This window comes from Doryrhamphus excisus, chromosome 1 (assembly GCF_030265055.1).
Source record: "Doryrhamphus excisus isolate RoL2022-K1 chromosome 1, RoL_Dexc_1.0, whole genome shotgun sequence".
NCBI lineage: Eukaryota > Metazoa > Chordata > Actinopteri > Syngnathiformes > Syngnathidae > Doryrhamphus > Doryrhamphus excisus.
In genome coordinates this window covers 14620052-14633626 of record NC_080466.1, presented here as the reverse complement: position 1 = coordinate 14633626, position 13575 = coordinate 14620052, and the positions used below count along the sequence as shown (strand labels likewise).

The 13575-nt window shown below is 41.4% G+C and overlaps 1 protein-coding gene across 6 annotated transcripts in view; it reads right to left on the bottom strand.

Moving 5' to 3' along the window:
- LOC131126482 (axin-2-like) overlaps positions 1 to 13575 on the bottom strand; it is a 61155-nt gene that overhangs the window by 30640 nt on the left and 16940 nt on the right. For 2 of the 6 annotated variants that reach the window (XM_058069088.1, XM_058069104.1), the window contains 5 exons: positions 12383 to 12553; positions 10874 to 10991; positions 8582 to 8693; positions 5558 to 5766; positions 491 to 628 (listed from right to left, as the gene is read on the bottom strand). The gene's annotated coding sequence lies outside the window, so the exon portion shown is untranslated. Of the gene's footprint in view, positions 1 to 490; positions 629 to 2218; positions 2396 to 5557; positions 5767 to 8581; positions 8694 to 10873; positions 10992 to 12382; positions 12554 to 13575 lie in introns of those variants that run through there. The other 4 variants (XM_058069093.1, XM_058069098.1, XM_058069118.1 and 1 more) reach the window with 4 other exon arrangements.

Here is a 13575-nt window from a genome sequence, read left to right as displayed (position 1 = left end):
TTGTGGTCACAAGGTGGCAGTAATGACACATTACCTTACATGCATGAAGTCATGAAGCCCGCTATGGCATGTCTGACATGATAGAGCCAAAAAAGGTTATCCTCCCATTCCATGTGGAAGTGGTATGTTTTTTCTTCTTATGTTCTTCTTATGTTTAGAAGAAAGCTCACTAGCTAGTCCCTGTGATGTAATCAGTGACTAATAAGAGTGTAAAGGTGACCATAGGTGTCTTATTTCATGTGTTAAAAACCATATTTAGCAAGTCATGAACAGGTTTTCTATGCTAGATAGCTAGGTGTGATACAAGTTCATGTAGTAGGACATTGGGCTCCTAAATATTGACTAGTATTAACTGAAATATGAAGAAAATTAGTGAACTGTAACCAGAACAGACACTATCCAAGGTTCCACTGTATTCTTAAGCCAAGGAATTCAAGGAAAGCACTTTCACCAGAGTTGCATGGAAGTCATATTGCAGCCAGATGCTTACATGATGCTTACATGATGCTTGTTCTTGAGGTTCTTCTCCAGGCTTCCAGATTTCAACTTGTGAGGACCATTCCTTTCAGGCTTTAGCTCAGCTGCTGGGTCTTTCATAACAGCAACAATCCTTTCCAGATGTTGATCTCTGGGAAATTCAAGGAAAAACATGAGCTTCGCTGATTTGTTCGTCCATATGTATGCTACTGTACATGTACATGTACTAAAAATAGTTAAAAAGGTGAACAATGGTTTTTAATATGTCGGTATATGGCTCAAGTTGTGCTCCACTGTAAACAACAACAATGATGTTGATGGTCGAGGGGGGTCATCCACCCAGTCACTTCACCCTGGGGAAAGGAAGGGAGCTTTTTTGCAGCTGCGCTGTAATAAGACCCGCTTACTTGTAGGCATACAGGGACTGCAGATAAGCCCGGATGTCTATATTAGGTATTGTTGTCAGGAATAAACAATCTGGTTCTCATTCTATGATTTGGTTCTTTAAGATTCCCTTATCCTCTATTCGAAACCCACTTAGAGTCCTCAGGGGGAGGATTTTTACAACCCAAATTGCCCCCGGAATCCCCCCAGCTCTGCTTTGTTGCCCAAACGCTGTCATGACAAATACAACTTTAACCCCAAACATCTCATAAATGTGATTATTCGATTTGATTTAGTGTAAAAACCAAATACAGTGTGTCCCTGGTCACAGCCAGGCACAGCATGCAACCATGGTAGGTTCAAGGACCACCCAATGCCAAAGCTTGATGAAAGAACGACATAAACATAAAAATTGTGGGCTTTCTAAAAGCAGTACAAGTGTATGCTGTACATTTTTATGTATTTGTATTTTTTTACTGATTTATAGTTAATGAGCTAAAAATAAAAATATATATTTTTGACCATAAATCTGTGAATTTGCATGGCCATGAAAGCTGAACGGGATATGTGTGGGGATCAAACATTAAGCCCGCTTTGTAAAGACAAAGTCATTATTCATAAATCATAGTTTTTGTATCTCTCCCAAAGCACAAATTCCCTTTCAAATTCATTTTGAAGCAATAAATCATCACATGCTGACGTATACAATCATGAATTATACAATAGTAACGCTCGCTGAATAAATCTGCTTGCAGACACAAAGACACAGAAAGATCAAATATGATTCACGCTGCGAAGCTGTTGACGTCACGGAATGCTTTCACATCTACACTTCAAACACATTCTTGTTTTAATAAGTTGTGGTCCGAGGAGAGCTTGGTGTCCGAGGAAGTGTGCCACACCAGCCCTGTCCTCGCTGGAAACAACGCCCCTCCCTGTGAGGACAACAATGGACAGTCCAGCTGCTCCGAGCCGTGGAGTCGCAGTGATGCATGATGTCATGAACATCGGACATCAGACCCGGACACGGCCAAACACCAGCAGCGGTGTCATCGGGTCAACACGGGGGGGGGTGGACAGCTGGGGGGCAAGGGGGTGGCAGACGTGAATAGAGAATGTTTGTGTGTGTATTCAAAGTGCTGATGAAAGAAAGAAGCCAGTACTGGATAAAATAAAAGGGATTAAATGAGAAGGGCTGAAAAAGACAAGACTTTGTGTAACAGTTCCCTTTTCCCTTTTTCAGCCCCCTAGTGGCAATTTAGTTCTTTTCCAAACAAGTGTGCTATTATTTGTTATTATTAACTAGCTAACTAGCTAACTAACTAATGACTAAGGCACATACATTTAGAGTACTTACCGACAGTGATGGGTTACTAACACCGTTACTTCTTTCAGTAACGGGTAATCAAACTTATTACTTTTACTGTCAGCATAAAGCTGTTACCATTTTCGACACCCCGTTATTGCACGTTAGTGAAGCCGCCTAAAAATATATCACCGATTTAATCTAATCTAATCTAACTAATATGCAGCGCAGTGAGAGTCAGAGAATCAGAAAACTTGAGTGGGCGGGTGTTTAGAGCAATTAAGCAATGACGATTGGCTAAGGTTTAGTAAGATTGCGAATTCAGCCAATCAGAGAACTTAAGTGGGCGGGTGTTTAGAGCACATAAGCAATGAAGATTGGCTAAGGTTTAGTAAAATTGCGTCTTCAAGAAATCAGAGAACTTAAGTGGGCGGGTTTTTAGAGCACAAAAGCAATAGCGATTGGCTATAAGGTTTAGTAAGCTTGTCTTCAGCCGATCAGAGAACTTGAGTGGGCGGGTGTTTAGCGCACATAAGCAATGAGGATTGGCTAAGGTTTAGTAAGAGTGCGTCTTCAGCCAATCAGATAACTTAAGTGGGCGGGTGTTTAGAGCACATAAGCAATGAGGATTGGCTGAGGTTTAGTAAAATTGCGTCTTCAGGAAAAACAGAGAACTTGGGTGGGCGGGTGTTTAGAGCACAAAAGCAATGGCGATTGGCTAAGGTTTAGTAAACTTGTCTTCAGCCAATCAGAGAACTTCGGTGGGCGGGTGTTTAGCGCACATAAGCGATGAGGATTGGTTAAGGTTTAGTAAAATTGCGTCTTCAGGAAATCAGAGAACTTGAGTGGGGGGGTGTTTAGAGCAAGTCCAAACAGCGTTTACCAAATGGAACTACAGACGCCACTTTAACCTCGTTGATGTCAAAGGTAAAAATTTACCTTATGTATCAGAAAAAAAAAACTTTATCCACGTCTTGTGTGAGCAACTCAAACCCACAGAAACACCTGTCCACTGCAATAAATGCAAACCTCTGTAATGGTACCTAGTGGTATGGTATGGTGGTAATGGTGGTAAGTAGTTACTTTTGTCGTGGAGTAACTCAGTTTTTATGAGAAGTAACTATTAACTATAACTAACGATGTTTTTTTTAAAGTAACGTGCCCAACACTGCTTACAGAGGAACTGATGAGGAACTAATGAGTAATTAGGGTTAGGTAGGTTTATTCCATTCCTTGTATTGTAATTGTAATTGTAATGTTTACCTTATTGAAAAGTGTTAACAATTCACATTTTGCACTGTTGGACCTTTAAAGGAAAACTACACTTAAAAAAATATCGCCCTTCATCCACAATCCTCATGTGCAACGGGAGAATAAAGATGTGGTATCTTCCACCCCTAACGGACCCCTCTGTTTGGTTGGTCGGGGGTGAAGATGGTGAACATCTGAGGTATGCAGGATGTTTGGCTTCCCTCCATGTTTATGCGGAGCTCAAGTAAAGAACTGGAAGCAACCTGCTTTGTATCTGTGACAACGTTCCGCCATCTCCGTTTCATGCGGATACTGGAACACAACAACGTACGTATATTCACAGTTGCTGCTTTCACAAGGGGAGGGCAAAAAAGACACAGGAAAGATGCTTTTGCTCTTTCTCTTCCTCGCTCGCCACCGCTCTCGCTCACTGGCAACGCATCTGACGTCTTTCGGCAAAAGAAAAATTCCGTTTCGCTTGTTAAATCGCCAGTCACAGCTGCATTTCTCTCTCTCTCTCTTTCTGTGTGTGACTGAGCTTCATTTCTTGCGGATGTGGGTGTTGTGATGGTCGCTTCCATGCTTTGCAAATAACAGTTCACCCCTCGCAAACACCCCAAGTTTCCTCTCTGCCAGAGCCTTGTTCATGCCAGCACATCCTTTGGAAAGCCTTGAAGTGACAACAAACGCAACGCATTTCTCACTGCTGGGAGAAAAGACAGGCCCATTCGCAAGGCACCGACGTAATCAAACTACATCTAACACTCTTTGTTTCTCCCAGCGAGAAGGGAGGCTCTTTGTCACAGAAGACAATATTCTTTCCAAATAAAAAAAATGTACAGAAGTACAGGAATTTTTAAAGTACTTTTAAGAAGACAAATCTTGATTGGACATCTTCATTGTTCATCTTCAAGAGTTAATGTTCAATTAAAAGCACACACTTAGAAGCCAAATGGATAAGTGAAAGGGTTCCCCCTACTGGTGAAAAATCATTGCATGTTTTTCATGACCGTCGAGGCGTCCCTCGCTATATCACGGTTCAAACATTGCTCCCTCACTAAATCACGGTTTTTCATCAATGTATGACCATTGAATACCGCCTACAGTAATATTAGGACCTAATAAATATGCTTTTTTAGCATTATTAGAGCCCTCTACACATGAAATAACACCCCTATGGTCACTTTTACATTTGTATTGCGCAATATAGTTGACATAATAATAACAAATAAGACATTACATAGACATGACATGTTAGCATTGACAGGATACTTGGTGGTTATTGTTTCATCATATGCAAAACTTATGCATATATTAGCAAATTGTACAATTTATCTGCCAAAATTAAGCATTTTTTCCAATCACAAAAATGGCAAAATACCTTATAGTTGTTTATTTCAACATCCGAGTACTTAGAGGTATACCTGTTCATGACTTTCTAAACATGTTTTTTTAACACATGAAATGAGACCTATAGTCACCTTTACATTCTTATTAGTCATTAATTACATCACAGGGACTTGAGATGGCCGCTAGCTAGCGAGCTTTCTTCTAAACAAAAGAAGACAAAAACTTACCACTTCCACATGGAATGGGAGGAGAACCTTTTTTAGCTTTATCATGTTGGACATGCCATGGCGGGCTTCATGACTTCATGCATGCGAGTATTTAGTAGTTAGAAGATGTTGGGAAGTGAAGAGTTGCTAAGTACGAGCATGCTTAGCATGTAGCGAGCGCTAGTTAGCAGTGAGAGTGTTTGAGACCAACAGCAGCTCCTGTGTGCATCCTCACTTCGCTATTGCACTGGCCATTAGGTGTCAGCAACGTTACACTGATGAGACGATAACCACCAATATCCTGTCAATGCTAACATGTCATGTCTATGTAATGTCTTAGCTATTAGCTTAGCTGTCTTTGCTATTATTATGTCAACTATATCGTGCAATACAAATGTTAAAGTGACTACAGGGGTGTTATTTCATGTGTAGAGGGCTCTAATAATGCTAAAAAGCACATTTATTAGGTCTTAAACAGGTTTTCTATGCTCGAAATACCGGAATATACCATTTATACATAGGAATTTATAAATAAATGCGGAATAGTGTCTAGAAGAAATTATGTAACCAAGACATGACTTACACTCTTGTGCCAACTTTGTGATCGTTCTTCAATGTCTTTTTTTCGTGTACCATCAGAATAGCATGCTTTTTCAAGCAAGCTTTGTAAAGGTGTGCCTTCATAGCAGTCATCAGTGAAATGATCACTGCAAAGAACAGAACTCCAGTTGGCCGTCCATCTGTCTCTCGGTTTCTGCACTTGCTTCGTCCATTGTTGCCTTAAACCTTGCTCTTGGGGAAAAGAAAACAAACTTACAGTATGACTGGGATACTGTGAACATCCAGCAGCAACACAACATTTTAGCATGACTACTGTATTAATGAAAGTGAACCAAGTCGATTACATTTATCATGCGAGTATTTTCATCCAAATAATATTAGCACACCACTACTGGCTATAGTGATGAATAGTGATTTCAGAGAACAGGTCGTACAAAAAAAGAAAAAAAAATCCGCAGGCAATCGTTTCACCTCCACCCCTGCTTTCCTTTCTCATCGTGACGCCAAGAGGAGAACATTCATGGGGCAATCAAACACCAGTCACCAGAGCTGTCGCTGCCGCCTGCAGAATGAAACTGAATCCGAGTGCTGTCCTTCCCACGGGCAAAGTTTTTCTGTCAAAAATAACTGACGACCTCAACATCTTCAGACGTGGCGAGGTGTTTCATCTTTCAGACTAATTACTATATTGAGAGTCCTGTAATCGTACGGTCGAATAATAGCTGGAACCAAAACGACGCTAAATTTACATGACAAGTGAAAATGAACTGTACCGTTTAGGATGCAAAAAACATTTGGAAGGTTTGACAACAGGTCTCAAAGAAAAAACCTTGGTTAGATACCAACCGCCCCGGTCAGTGTGTTTTTTGGTTAATGTTTACAATTTATGCCACAATTGTGTATTTTCCAGTTAGCATAAAATATGTTGTGTTATTAATACATTCCATGGTGGTGTTTAAAAAATAATTATACAGTAATTATATAGTAATACATATGTAGTATTCTGGCCACTAGGCTGAGATCCAATGAAAAAAGATTTGCCTCTCAATCTGTGTGGAAGTGGTAAAATTTGGGGAAAAAAATGGTAAAAAAATTTTGAAACATTTTTTAAAGTTTAGAATAAGTAAATTGGTCCGGCTAGCTTTTTAGCTTGCTAGCTTGTTATGGTCATGGCTGCCTGTGCAATGTGATGTAAACAAAGAATAATAATTAATTATTAATAATAATAAGTGACTAGTGGAGTGTTATTGTCTTAAAACCTGTATTTAGAAAGCGTTTTTCTGTGACTATAAAAATATTACTTTTATGAACATTGGCTCCTACTTCATGATACTTCCACCAATTAACCACAATAAACATGGATAATGTATTTTTTTAAATCACAAAACATCCTTCCTCGTTAGCGACCTGGATGACGGCAAATCTCCATGGAGCTGTCTGATCATGGAATGGGAGTGAAGAGCACATTTCATTTGTGTGTCTGTGACTGTGGCATTGCTATTTTGATTTCATGGAATGGTTTGACTTCCTTCCACATTCCAAAAACATGCTTCTTAGGTAAATCCCCATTCAGTGTTTTCCATAGGTTTACAGCTGTGAGGCGCTGGGGTTTGACTATCTACAAGAGGCAGATGGCAGCGACAAAAGCTTTCTTTAATTCAGTCGGCAAGGGTAACAAAAAGCAACGGGGCGAGAAGGTGCACACCGTGAGGAAGCAGGCATAAGATAAGGGCAGATAAGAGCCGAGCTGGAAGGCCAGGAACCACAGGGCATACCTCCAGGAGACGCCGGCTGGAATAGTCAGCAACTGCAACGGAGCAAAGCAGAGTTCGTTTTGAGAAAACAGAAAAAGCAACAAAGCCACAATGAGCTTGAAGGTAGTCAGTCACCGCTTGTGGAGACAAAGAAGAATCAACCGTGTCAATCAACTGCAGGCGTGCCCAGTGGTTCCGCTTCCAGTCGGTCTAGGGGTCTCTGGAAAAACTGTGGACTAACAAAACTTACTCTCACCTGAAGAAAGTAGTAATCATAATCAATTGAAATGTATACACAGAAGTATGCGGAAGTATCAGAACAGTCTCAGATAAGGATTACACCTAGAGTATGTACAATACAGTGGACTGAAGTGAAATATAGTATAGTAACAGTAATTACTAATCGGAAGCAGGTGTGCCCTACAGCTCCAACTATAAACGAACAACAATAAAAACATGACAGTCAGGTCCTTATCCACCTGCACGGGCAAACTACGGAAAGACAGACTGTTTCGCTTAAATACCGCGACTATCTCCCGATGACAGGGTTTCAGGGCCAGAATTGAACGGTTTCTAAACCTAATGCATAACTATGAGCCAATTTAAGAAACAAAACAAGCAGTTGATGTTTGCTAAATACAAGGATGAAGAGTCTTGAACCAGTCATGATGTGCTATATATAGTATCACTATATTGACACTTACTATGGTACCCATTATGGCATTGGATGCTCATATCACCTCATACTTTGGTACGTGACAAAACATTTTAAATTTTAAATTTCAAATTTCAAATTTCAAATTTCAAATTTCAAATTTCAAATTTCAAATTTCAAATTTCAAATTTTAAATTTAACTTAAACTATGACACTTACTATGGTACACATTATGTCATTGGATGCTCATATCACCTTGTACTTTGGTACGTGACAAAAATAAAAAAAAATGTTTTTCATATAAATTTTTTGTGATTTTTTAGAATTTTTTAGAAATTTTAGTAAAATTTTAGTGATATTAGGTAGGAAAAAAAACTATATTAGGAAAGCAGGAAGTGAACAAATGTAACAGTTAGTGATTGTAAAAGTACCAGATGGAGGGGTAGGATTTAATAAGCTTTGCTTCTTCCTACTCCTTTTGGACATGTGGAACTGGGAACTGATTATGGGATGCACTCAATTGGAATCTGATGCAAGTTCAAATCAAATAAAACCATTACCATATTACCATTACCATTAATCAAGCTTTTAGTTCTGCAGTAAAATGATATAGTATTGACGGATGAGTGTTTCTTACCGTTTGCATTTTGCCGTGTTGTTGTATTTTTCCATGGTTTTGTTAAGGAGGTCGATACACTGCCCATTCCAAGAACGGTGACGTCATCTGAATCCAGAGTTTGAAAGTCGCCCTGAAAAAAAGCAATCAAACCAGATGATTTAAATGTCATTTCCATCCAAGAAGAAAAGCCCAGACTCCCTGGATACTTTGTCTCCAGCACCTCCCGGAGCATCCCAAGGTTTTCCCAGGCTGAGGGAAATAGTCTCTCCAAATTGTCCTGGGTCTTCCAATTAGCCTAATGCTTTTCGAACAATCTCTCTAAGCGACCACCCTACGCAGGAAATGTATTTTGGTCGAACCCAAAGCTATCCAAAGCTAAAACCAGAAATCAGGGTGGCTGGTTTGCCTTTGGGCTCAGCTCCCTCTTCGCCACGATGAACTGATGCATAGTCCGACTCCCATCACCACAGAATTTACCCAACCTCTGCATGGCATCATGAATGCTGCATTCTGAACCAAAACTGGTTCATCTTTTGTACCAGAAGCGATTCTGTTTGGGATCTTTGGTCATCATCAAAATGCGAGAATTTTTGTTTCTTAGATTTCATTCCCTTATTTTTGACAAGTGATACGTCCGTCAAGCCTTGGATGATTGGATGTAAACTAAGATGGACAATAGAGGACACTCCTTGTCCACCCACACAACAGACCTTAAGACCTTTGAAGAATAACACTGGAGTGAAAAAGTAATGTTTTCAAATATTTCTACTTAAATACCAGGAAACACTCTTCAGACGATGACACAACAATCAAATCTCCCCCAAACCGTGGGCGAATGTTTATGTAAGATAAACATCTTAACACCGCTTCGTTTCTTTGTCTGTGGGAAGATGGTAGAAAAAAAAAAAAATCAAGAACACAAAGCTTTTTTGTCGCAAATCCCAACGTGAATGTGTCGGCGAGCTTGTGGTATGCAACAAGATGAAAAGTAGAGACCAAGCCTTTGAAATCCTCCTCAAGTCAAAATTACCATTTCATTTCAACCCTAGCCAGGAAGCAGAGCGTGGAGCCACTGTTAACTGCTTTAGGCGTATCGTTATTTGTTGTGTGGAGGAACAATATTGCCTGGGAAAATGTGTTGTGTGGGTGGTGGAAGTAAGCAGTTGGCGCAACCACAAAGGCGGAGATCAGTCCTATTTTCTCCATAGGAGGAACACATAAAAGTGAAAAATAATGCCCATTATTACAGAAAAACAACATTAGCCTTTTGTGCTCCTAATAGCGTGCTGTCTAACAGGCGAGGGGTTGCCTCAAGCGCCACAACCGACCGCTTGACCTTACTCGGGTATCGGGATTTTTTTTTTTTCTCAAGCTTTAATTAGCCCACTTTGAGAGTTAAACGGGCTAACTGTTAAACTTACTGCTTTCTCCTCCATCAAAGCATTGCAGCATCTTTTAGTTTTATTTAGTTGGTTTTATTTACTTCTCAGCTGCAGCGGTCGACATGTGCAGTTCTGGTCATTTTGGGTCCTTAAAGAAGACCTGGTATTGTGTTCTGGAGTCCTGTAGAGCAGCTATACTCAATAACCCACACAAAGCTTTCCAGATCTTCCAGGCTTGGTGCCTCTTCTTGCAATGTTTGCATGGATTTTCCTGCCGCCCACTCAACAGTCTGTGTAATTTTCTCCGCTGTTATTAGTCGCTCCATATAAATGCTCCCGAGGACTTCCGGACAGCTGCCGAACCCTTTTTGATCGATGACTTACACAAAAGTAGTCCAGTTTCGTATTGTGGCCCAATTTCACAAAACCGTCCCGTGTGAAGTGTCGTTGACTAACTGACTGAGCATATTTTTCTCTTGCTGGCCGAAAATCATAAAATTCAGTTACTTCTGTGTGATGCTTGCCTAAGCTAAACAAAATTAGCTTTGCCTCACACCGGAAATAAATATTTCCCGGTAGCCCTTACTCATCCAGGCAGGCCCATATAAGGAAATCTGGGCTGCAGTGACCTCGGTAGAACTGTCACTGTTGGGTAAACGTCCCTTAGAAAGTTTCATCTCAAGCACATTCATTTTGTAGCCATCAACAACCTTCTGGCAGAATTCCGGCTTGTAATTTCACTGCCTGGCGTTTGAGCATAGTCCAAAGATTTTCCAAATGGCTGAGTTCTGGGCTTCCAAAACGCCATCCAAGAAGCTTCATTTTAGTTTTGAGATGTTTTCATTTTATGTTGATGCGCGGCCACTGACCTGTTAAAACACCCACAAGGTATCTGGCTAGTCAATGTTGGAGCTTCCTGGGTTGGTACCTGTTAGTTCATGACGATGTAATGTTGGCTTCACTGTGGACGATGACACTGGTGTTCCGGTAGTTTCCAGTTCAGGGTAGGGTCCAGTTCCAGTGCATGCTCACCAATTTCCTTCCATCTGAGGGTGAAAGTATTGGTTGCCTTGCAGACTTTGTCATCTTGGTGACACAACGGCAATAATTCAATACAATTTTGTACAATTGTTGACAGTACTGATTTTAGAATCTGCAGCTTCAAAAGATTTCCCCAACATGTGTAAACCAGTCCCCCCTTTCTAATTGGAACGGCCGTGAAAACATGACAGAAATGAACTGAGAAGAACTGGTGTAAACCAGGGACAGAGAGCTTGCTGGTTGGTAGAGGACCCAAGACTTGTTTCCATCAATCAAAAGTCATTTTTAACCTTTATTTAATATATCTCTATCGCTCTCAGTTAGAGTAAACCTAACTGGCTCTTCCCCCGTTCTCGGCTTGTGCTGCCAGAGGCTTTCACTTAGCTGGTCGTCCTTGGGGGCCATCTTCTTGATGTATTCTTGGAGGCCTGTTCTTTCTTTCCTGATCGGGCCTGTGACGCTCACTAGTCCTCGGCCCTTTTTGCTCTGTGTACAGCCTCGGGATGCTGGACTCGGGGTAGAAGCGTCCATGCATTGGAAGGAGCTTTCTTGTTTTGGTATTGGTACAGTTTTTGTAGCTGTCCTGTACTTCTTTTATGTTGCCTTCTGGTAGTTCAATCCCTTTCCTCGTCTGGATATCATTTGCTGACATTGATCTAGTCTTAGCTCAGTTCAGTGGGTACCCTATCAACTTGCCAGAACTGCTTTCCTCAACACCAAAAACTGACCAGAACTGGACACATTTTGGGGAAGCGATATCCTGCAATAGTCACAAAACAACCACGATAAAAGTGTGTATAATCACTCCGAGTTGGAACCTGAGATGGACAGGCAGATTGGTGCATCAGCCCGTTGTGGCGATGAGGAACTGACCCAAGGTCAAAGCTCTCAGTTGACCGGTCAAACTACGTTCCTACCCCTCACCTTTGGTCATGAGCTTTGGGTAGTGACTTAGAGGACAAGATCGTGGGTACAAGTGGCCGAAATTTGTTTTCTTCGTAAGGTGGCTGAGAAATCCGAGAGAAACTTAAAGTAGACTTGGGCATCTGGTCAGGGTGCCTCCCGGACACCTCCCTGGGGAGATGTTCAGGGTATGTCTCAACTGGGAATACCTTGGGATCCACCAAGAGGAGCTGGACAAAGAGAGGAAAGTCTGGGCTTCCCAGACCTCGGATAAGCGCTAGAAGATGGATGGATGGATGGATGGATAATCACCTAGGTTAAGGGGGGACAAACTAATTTACTGTCAACTTTCTTCTTGTACTATTTTTCTTGTAATATTATGAAACTCAAAAAACCCAACTTACGATCAGAAGGCTTTATATTGTTCCTACATTTGTTGTTGGACATTGTTCAAAATATGCAAGCAGCAAACCGAATACTTCACTTGCCTCACCTGTGTGCCTCCTTTCGTCCTTCATCCTCGTGGACAAAGGAAAGGAACAGACGAGCAAGCCCTGATCACCAAGGACGATTTGCCCTCTCTCTCTCTCTCGGGCCCATCCCTCCATACGAGTCCATCTTTGCTCTTTCATCGCCTTTTCCTGAAGTCTCTTTTGTGAGCTCCCTAGCCAACAATCAAAAACACAAACAGAATATTACAATGCTCCATAATCCACAAATTATTTTTCCCTCATCCTGTTTCATTATAGTTGAGGGTCACACAGCAAAACAAACTAGTAGCTATGCACAAAGTCATGACCTTCATTTTTACCTTCCTTTATGACCTGGACTAATGAAGTGGAAGCTAACATCTCTTAGGCAGCGATCTTAATACGTTTGATCAAGCGTAGCATGACTACGGCTTCTGTTTGGACTACTTGGACTGTCAACCACCCACTACCACCAATAGGCTGGACTGGAGACAATGAAAGAGAGAGACCGACAAAGTGTGTGATGAAGGAATGATAAGCCTGTTCAATTGTGATGGTTGTTAAGATGAGTGCTTTGAAACATTGACTTTAATTACATTTGTCAACAGGTTACACATACGTTTGTTATATTAGCTTTTTTTTTTAATTGTGTTTTTCTGAATGACATTGTGTGCATAAACATAAAATTCATTTTGGACTGTTAACTGTGAATTTCTCTTGGAGATGAATAAAGTCCATCCATCCATTCATCCATCCATCCATCGGTCCATCCACATCCATCCATCCATCCATCTACCCACCCATCCACCCATCCACCCATCCGTCCATCCGTCCATCTGTCCATCCATCTATCCATCTGTCCATCCATCCGTCCATACATCCATCTGTCCATCCATCCATCCATCCATCCATCCCTCCATCCACCCATCTATCCATCCATCCATCCATCCATCATCCACCCATCCATGCATCCATCCATCCATCATCCACATCCATCCATCCATCCATCTGTCCGTCCGTCCATCCATCTGTCCATCCGTCCATCTGTCTATCCATCCATACATCCATACATCCCTCCGTCCATCCGTCCATTCGTCCATCTGTCCATCCGTCCATCCAGCCAGCCAGCCATCCATCCATCCATCCATCCATCCATCCATCCATCAACCACCCACTACCACCAATAGGCTGGACTGAAGTAAGAGGATAGCCCAGG